The sequence below is a fragment of the Thamnophis sirtalis genome, unplaced genomic scaffold, assembly GCF_051295495.1.
Source record: "Thamnophis sirtalis isolate CommonGarterSnake01/CBP01778 unplaced genomic scaffold, rThaSir2_p1.2 scaffold_7, whole genome shotgun sequence".
In the NCBI taxonomy this organism is placed as follows: Eukaryota; Metazoa; Chordata; class Lepidosauria; order Squamata; family Natricidae; genus Thamnophis; species Thamnophis sirtalis.
Genome location: NW_028261387.1, coordinates 15,593,795 through 15,602,910, shown reverse-complemented (window position 1 = coordinate 15,602,910; position 9,116 = coordinate 15,593,795).

Below are 9,116 nucleotides of genomic sequence, written 5' to 3'. Positions count from 1 at the left end.
TGCCGGCTGGCTAGGAAGGTGGGGATCTGGCGCTTCTCAGAGAGGGAGGGGATCTGGGTTGTTGGAGCGCAGGGGCTGTGAGCGCCCCCTAGCGTCGATCGAGGCGTCAGTCATCAGCATCGGGCTGATGCTGCCTTTCATCTAGTATATTTGGAAGGGCGGGGGAGTCACGAAGGAAATAGATACTTCCCTATATATATATATATATATATATATATATATATATATATATATATATATATATATATATATATATATGTATGTATGTATGTATGTATGTATGTATGTATGTATGTATGTATGTATGTATGTATGTATGTGTATATATATATATATATATATATATATATATATATATATATATATATATATATATATGTATGTGTATATATATATATATATGTATGTGTATATATGTATGTATATATATGTATGTATATATATGTATGTATATATATATATATGTATATATATATGTATATATATATATGTATGTATATATATATATATATATATATATATATATATATATATATATATATATATATATATATATATATATATATATATATATATATATATATATATATATATATATATATTTAAAAAAGAAGACTCCTCTTGAGGAAGTCACAAATTTTGCTTGTTTCAAGCTAGCCGTGCTCTTTATATTTAACACATATGCATGCATACACCCCTTGTGGAAAACCAATCTCTAAATTCTTTTTTTTTTTCATTTAAAATAATTTGTCCCCACCTCGTTTGTCTTGATGAATACTGGATTCCCTAATCAATGCATCTGTTTGTTTCAATCGGCTTGGGGTGGATGGAGAAGATATTAAATGCAAAATCCATATTTTATAATCTTCCCAAAACTTTTCATTTGTGTTACATAATTTTCCTGCAATATTTGGATTCACAAAGGGGAAAGAGATTGGCCAATTGGAATTCTTGCAATGGTACTGAGGCAGTGAAATCTTATCTTAAGAAACTTATCCGCAAGTAACGGTTAAATAAGATAGCATGTCATTGTGATTTCTGTCATTTGTAAGATGACATCATTATCCCAGTCATTTATATCATTTGGACAATTTTTGATTTTTGCATCTACTATATGCAGAATTTGATATATTGAGATATGCTAAAATGAAGTTTCAGTATACTAAATACTAGTGCAACTATAATTAGATCATTCCTTCACCGGACCACAGATTATTTTGGCATGACATAGTGCTTCAATATGATGCTGGTACTTCAGTTGTGGAACAGTGTTTTCTAAATTTATGAACCAATTTTTTCCTGATGCAATTGGCATATCTGTCGTGATTTGTCTGGGGGTTATCCTGATTTGCTCATAGAATGAGAAAGTACATAAAACGCCATGTATGAGATGTATGGGGCAGACCATAGGAAAATCGCCTATTTGCTAAGCTGGAGAAATGTGCATTTGACCTGAAGCAGTTGGGCTTTCTGGGTTATCACATTTCCATAGATGGGATCCAGATGGATTCCCAGAAGGTGCACGCAGTACCATACACTCCTGGCAATCCCCTATAATGCAAAAGAGGTTCAGCATTTACTCGGATTTGCTAACTTTTGTAGGTAGTTCATTCCTAACTTTGCGCGTAAAGTTAAGTATCAAGTTCAATTGCTGAAACAGAAAGAGAACAACTCATGAGGGGGAAAAGGGGACACAGACACAATACACGTAATTAAAATACACAAGAGTCATAGAGCCATACAAGTCGAGAGGGGAGGGGAACTCATCAACCCCAGGCCTGCCAGCACAGCCAGGTTTTGACGGCTTTCCGGAAGGCCTGGAGAGAGGTGAGGGTCCGAATCTCCGCGGGGAGTTCATTCCAAAGGGCCGGAGCTGCTACAGAGAAGGCCCTCCCCCGGGTGCTAGCCAGATGGCATTGGCTGGTAGACGGAACCCGGAGGAGGCCGACCCTGCGCGATCTAACGGGTCTATGGGAGGTAATTGGCAGCAGGTGGCCTCTCAGTTGCTGACACGTTTCTTCATCTTGGAGTCCACATGTGGAAAATTAAATTGATTGGACATGATTTGGAAAGGCACACACCTCCCTATAGAAGGCCTCACAGCTTACAATGCAGACTGTAGCAGAGCATGAGGTCAAAACAAGTGCCTGCAGAGATCAGAGACAGGATTATTGCAAGGCACAGATCTGGGGAAAGCTACAATAATTTCTGCTGCACTGAAAGTTCCTAAGAGCACAGTGGCCTCCATAATTCTCAAATGGAAGACATTTGGGACAACTAGGACTGTTCCAAGAACTGGTTGTCCTGTCAAACTGAGCAATTGGGGGGGTGGTGGTTAGTAAGAGAGGTGATAAAAAACCCAATGGTCACTCTGACTGAACTCCAGAGATCCTGTGTGGAGATGGGATAGAGTTCCAGAAGGACAACCATCACTGCCACCCCCACCAATTGGAGCTTTATGGCAGAGTGACTAGACAGAAGCCTCTCCTCAATGCAAAACATGAAAACCCACTTGGAATTCACAAGAAAGCACCTGAAGGACTCCAACTGTGAGAACAAGATTCTCTGGTCTGATGAAACCAAGATTGAACTGTTTGGCCTAAATTCTAAACATTATGGCTGGAGAAAACCAGGCACTGCTCATCACCCATCCCAACAGTGAAGCATGGCGGTGATAGCATCATGCGTGGTGTTTTTCAGCAGCAGGGACTGTTCAGGGTTGAGGGAAAGCTGAAGGGGGCAAAGTATAGGGATATCCTCAATGAAAACCTGTTCCACAGCACTCACGACCTCAGAATGAGCAGAAGGTTCTTTCCAGAAGGATCTTAAGCACGCAGGCAATACAACCGAGGAGTAGCTTAGGGACAATTCTGTAACTGCCTCAGTGACCCAGCTGGAGCCCTGATTTGAACCCTATTGAACCTCTCTGGGGAGATCTGTAAATGGTTGTCCACCGATGGTTGCCATCCAACCTGACTGAATTTGAGAAGATTTGCAAAGAAGAATGGCAGAAAATCCCATTATCCGGGTGTGTAAAGCTTATTGCATCATGCCCCAAAAGACTGGAGGCTGTATGGCTGCCAAAGGTGCTTCAACAAAGTACTGAATGAAAGGTCTGAATACTTACTGTATATACTCAAGTATAAGCCTAGTTTTTCAGCCCACTTTTTGGGCTGAAAAAAGCCACTTCGGCTTATACTTGAGTCAATGAAAAATTTGCCCGAAATGGAGGAGAAAAAGGGGCGGGGCCATGCCGCTGGGTGACACTCGTGAATGGCCCGGTGCCCCTGTGAGTTTCCCCTCCCTCTGTGTCAGTTTGCCGCGCAGCGCGCACCGCACCATCCCCCCTCCTCACGTTCTAATGTAATGCAGGGCTGTCTTACGATTCCCCTTCCTCCCCCTCCTGCCGCTCTGCAACGATGTCCCACCTCCTCCTTGTTATGGCAAGCAGCCACATAGCGATGTCCCACCTCCTCTGGTACAGTGATCCAATGATAGGAATCACTGTGCTGTGTGTCATAGGAGGCGGGACATCGCTCCCGCGGCTGCACGGGACATCATCATCACAGCAGGACATCATCATCATGAGGTGAGTGAAGTATTTCATTGAATACACCGCTAGTTTACTGTTTTTCTTTGAAATAAATATTCAAAAACATTATTGGTATCTATTTTTATTTTTGAAATTTACCGGTAGCTGCTGCATTTCCCACCCTAGGCTTATACTCGAGTCAATAACTTTTCCAGTTTTTTGTGGTAAAATTAGGTGCCTCGGCTTATATTCGGGTCGGCCTATACTCGAGTATATACGGTATGCCAATGTAATATTTCAGTTTTTTTTCTTTTTAATAAATTTACAGACATTTATACAATTCTGTTTTCACTGTCATTATGGGGTCCCGAGTGTAGAGGAATGAGAAAAAAATGAATTTCAACAATGGTAGAATCAGGCTGCGGCATAACAAAATTAACAAACATGAAGGGTGTGTGTGTCTGAATACATTCTGAATGCACCGTAACATTTATTTCTTGACAAGAATAGATTAAGTGTAATATAGTGTAATTAAAACTCAAATTGGTGCACAATTAAAACAGCATTAAATTTAAAATGGCAGTGTACACACACACACACACACACACACACACACTATTTTGGCATCAAGGCATCCCACATTGCTTCTGTCTGTTGTTTCGTTTCAGAACTCCCAGAATATTCAAGGCAATTTGCATTCCACATTCCGATGCCCCTCAGGCCGTGTTTTTTCACATAGGTGGCTTTCTGAGAAATACTCCTGGGATCATCAAACCATACTTGGTGGAAAACACCATGTGAATCCTGCAAGATAGGAGAACGTAACAGCAAAAATATTAACAAATATATTAGCTGATGTTCCTTTCACTTCCGTCCTTCATCTCACTAGTCACCTTTCTGCAAATGAAATACGAAAATCAATAGTCGCTAAACAGATTTGAAATTATTTGACGCGATGACCAAGTGAATTCAATGAAGCTGAATAATTTGGATTCAGTCCCCAGCTCCAGGAAAGATTACTCACATCATCTCCTTCCCTTCCCTCTACTCTCCTCCCCTTACCCTTACCCCTTCTTTCCTTTATTGCAGTGTTTCTCAACCTTGGAGACTTTAAGTCCTGTGGACTTCAACTCCCAGAATTCCCCAGCCAGATTTGTTTTTTGCTTTTTTGTATGTTGATCCAATTCCCATAATCCTCTGTCCAAAATCCAATTCAAAGGCCAACAAATAGGGAAAGGGACCTAAAAACTATTTGCTTAATATAAATTCTGATAATTTGGAATGACATAGAAATGCTCAATTCAATAATAAGCCTTCTGTCTTCAAAAGGATGACTGCTACGCTATTCCCATAATCATTATTTTGGGCCCTTGGCAACTGGCTCACATTTACGACCTGTTGCAGCATCCAACTCTCATGTTTTGCAACATTTCTTGCCACTTTTCACGGGGGGGGGGGAGGCCAATTGTCATGGTCATTTGTGGTCATAAGTCAAGGACTACCTATATTTGTACAGTATCCTGTTATGTGGTGTTTTCTTTTACAAGGGCCCATCTGATTGACTAAGCAACCTGGTGATGGTTTAAAGACAGATTGTTACAAAAATGCCTAAGGCATTTTTTATGTTAGGATATGTTAACTGTCCAGAAAAAATCCTAATAGGGACACGGAAGCAATTGTCAACTAAACATTGTTTATGTTAAAAAATAAAGCCTCCTTCATGAGTCCAACACATTTCTTAATGTCTGTGTAGTTTCCTTAACCACAAAACAGCTTGCCACTGCCACATTCTGCCATGTTTTCTTTTTTCCTATTTCTCAGTCTATCCTGCAGCTCTGCTACTTCTTAGTGAACTCCCATCCAAGTATTAATCAGACATGAACCAGTTCGGCCAAGATATGTAATTTCTCTTTGTTTTCTACAAAGTGGGGTTTGTTTGTTTACATATTTATATATCAAGCCTGCCTCTCTCCCAAAGCACTCTGAACAGTAAACTAACAAAAACAACAAACAGAACCTATAATAGCAATAATAGTATTTTTTTAAAAAGAAATAACAATAACAGTTCACCACCACCACCACCACCCCAAAAGTCTCACTAGGATAAACAGGAAATCCTGCACCCACATCAGAGTTCCACGAATACCCTGACAACTCACACACACACTGGGGAGAATACCCAGGTTTTTATCCTATAGAAGGCCATTAGGGTAATCCATCTCTCTAGGGGAAGTTGTTCCACAGGATAGAAAATATACTTTCCAAGGATCTACTAAATGACAGAGCTTCATTGATGGGACCTGGAGGATGCCCACTCTATCCTTTCTGATGGGATCATCAGAGAGACACTCCCATAAGTAACCTAGCTCCATGCCATCCATGCAGGACTTGGAAAATTGACAATCCACCCGATCCGTGCACTTTGCGGAACTCTTCCCCCCCCCCCAATCCAGGAGGGGGCCGGCGGGGGCCGGGGAGCTCACCTCGAAGTCTTTGGGGCTCGAGATCGGCTTGCAAAGCGCGGGATCCTGACACGGGCACGCGCCGGCAGCCAACCGCAAGTGCAAGGCGAAGAGGATCGCGGTCAAGAGACGCGCGTCTCCGTCCCCTCCCGCGCTCTTCATGGCTAGGGCGCGTCGGCTCGGCTCGGCTTCTCTCACAGCGTCCCCCACGCGCGTTCCTTTGCCCTGCGAGGCGATCGCCCTGCCTAAGGCTGGGGAAGAACCTGCTCGGCTGCCGGCTGGCTAGGAAGGTGGGGATCTGGCGCTCCTCAGAGAGGGAGGGGATCTGGGTTGTTGGAGCGCAGGGGCTGTGACCGCCCCCAAGCGTCGATCGAGGCGTCAGTCATCAGCATCGTGCTGATGCTGTCTTTCATCTAGTATATTTGGAAGGGCGGGGGAGTCACGAAGGAAATAGATACTTCCCCATATATATATATATATTTTAAAAAAGAAGAATCCTCTTGAGGAAGTCACAATTTTTGCTTGTTTCAAGCTAGCCGTGCTCTTTATATTTAACACATATGCATGCATACACCCCTGGTGGAAAAACAATCTCTAAATCCTTTTTTTTTTCATTTTAAAATAATTTGTCCCCACCTCGTTTGTCTTGATGAATACTGGATTCCGTAATCAATGCATCTGTTTGTTTCAATCGGCTTGGGGTGGGTGGAGAAGATATTAAATGCAAAATCCATATTTTATAATCTTCCCAAAACTTTTCATTTGTGTTACATAATTTTCCTGCAATATTTGGATTCACAAAGGGGAAAGAGATTGGCCAATTGGAATTCTTGCAATATTTGGATTCACAAAGAGGAAAGAGATTGGCCAATTGGAATTCTTGCAGTGGTACTGAGGCAGAGAAATCTTATCTTAAGAAACTTATTCGCAAGTAATGGTTAAAAAAGATAGCATGTCATTGTGATTTCTGTCATTTGTAAGATGACATCATTATCCCAGTCATTTATATCATTTGGACAATTTTTGATTTTTGCATCTATTACATAGACAACACATACCCACAATAACAAAAACAAAAGAAAAAAAGAAAAAGAAAAAAACCCATCATCACATATAGCATGTTGTTTGGTTACAAGTGTTTTAACATTTATCATTCTTAAAGATTTATTATTTCATTTAATAGGTTATAATATACAGTTTGGGTTGCTTTGTTTACCATCCCTTCCTCCTGTTATAACACCACCTTATTTTCCCTTTCTTTTCTCCCTCCCTCCCTTCTCTACTTTCCTCCTTCCTTCTCTCCTTCCCCTTCCTTCTTCCCGTACCAAAATGAAATTGTGCACGCACACACAAACACATTTTCTTAGCCATAGCTGCCAACTATTCTTTGAGGAGAACCACAAACACACCCCTCCGTTTGTGCACAAACTCTGCCTTGCGGAATATTATGCCCATTCGGAGATTGATGGAAATTCACTAGCTCTGGGGGACATTAAAACCCACAGCCATTTTATTCTTCTGAGGCTCAAGCCCAAGGCAGTTCCTACAATGGAGTGTCGTCAGCATAATGTTGGAATTTCAACCTGTGCTGATGGATGACATCGCCAAGGCCTTTGTAAGGTAGGTGGTAAATAGGAGCAGGAAGAAGTTTGAGGCACCTTGTGTAACCCTGCTGGATCTCTCCCTTCTCCAGTTATTTCTGCCCATTATGAATATTAGCTAAGTATTTTCAGATTAGTCACACTTTGCTTTCATTTCACAACCACTTTCCTAGAGTTTCACCCCAGCACCAGGAAATTGAAGAGGAGAAAGACAAGTGACACATCAAGACTTAGGCTAGAAGTTGCCACCGTGTGTTTGTTTTTTCTTCCCGCGTGAAGACAAGACAAAAATGCAGGGCATCGATCCATTCCAACAGCGATCCATTTCCTGGAATGGATCACCAATCACAGGGGAATTTTCAGCCGCCTTCAGTTCGGGAAATCTTAAGATCCATTAAGGTGGAGTAGGCTTCATGTTAGAGACAGAACAGACTGGCTGAGGAAGTATTTGCATGCATAGGGGACACAGATAATTGGGATCTGGGGAGGATCCTCAGTGGGTCCCTCGCATCTTTTCTGGCTCCCACGGTCGCGCGCGGGTCACGCTTGCTCAACTTTCCCCAGCCAAATGCCCAACGCTGCACGCCTCAAAGTCCCTTAAACTTCCACTTTCATTGGGGAGCGACTGACCCGAGCGAGACAATCCACCCGCTCCGTGCACTTCGCGGAACTCTCCCCCACCCACCCACTCCAGGAGGGGGCCGGCGGGGGCCGGGGAGCTCACCTCGAAGTCTTTGGGGCTCGCGATCGGCTTGCAAAGCGCGGGATCCTGACACGGGCACGCGCCGGCAGCCCAAAACTTTTCATTTAATTTTCCTGCAATATTTGGATTCACAAAGGGGAAAGAGATTGGCCAATTGGAATTCTTGCAATATTTGGATTCACAAAGGGGAAAGAGATTGGCCAATTGGAATTCTTGCAATATTTGGATTCACAAAGGGGAAAGAGATTGGCCAATTGGAATTCTTGCAGTGGTAATGAGGCAGTGAAATCTTATCTGAAGAAATTTATTCGCAAGTAACGGTTAAATAAGATAGCATGTCATTGTGATTTCTGTCATTTGTAAAATGACATCATTATCCCAGTCATTTATATCATTTGGTCAATTTTTGATTTTTGCATCCATTATATGCAGAATTTGATATATTGAGGTATGCTAAAATGAAGTTTCAGTATACTAAATACTAGTGCAACTATAATTAGATCATTCCTTCACCGGACCACAGATCATTTTGGCATGACAGAGTGCTTCAATATGATGCTGGGACTTCAGTTGTGGAACAGTGTTTTCTAAATTTATGAACCAATTTTTTCCTGATGCAATTGGCATATCTGTCGTGATTTGTCTGGGGGTTATCCTGATTTGCTCATAGAATGAGAAAGTACATAAAACGCCATGTATGAGATGTTTGGGGCAGACCATAGGAAAATCGCCTATTTGCTAAGCTGGAGAAATGTGCATTTGACCTGAAGCAGTTGGGTTTTCTGGGTTATCACATTTCCATAGATGGGATCCAGATG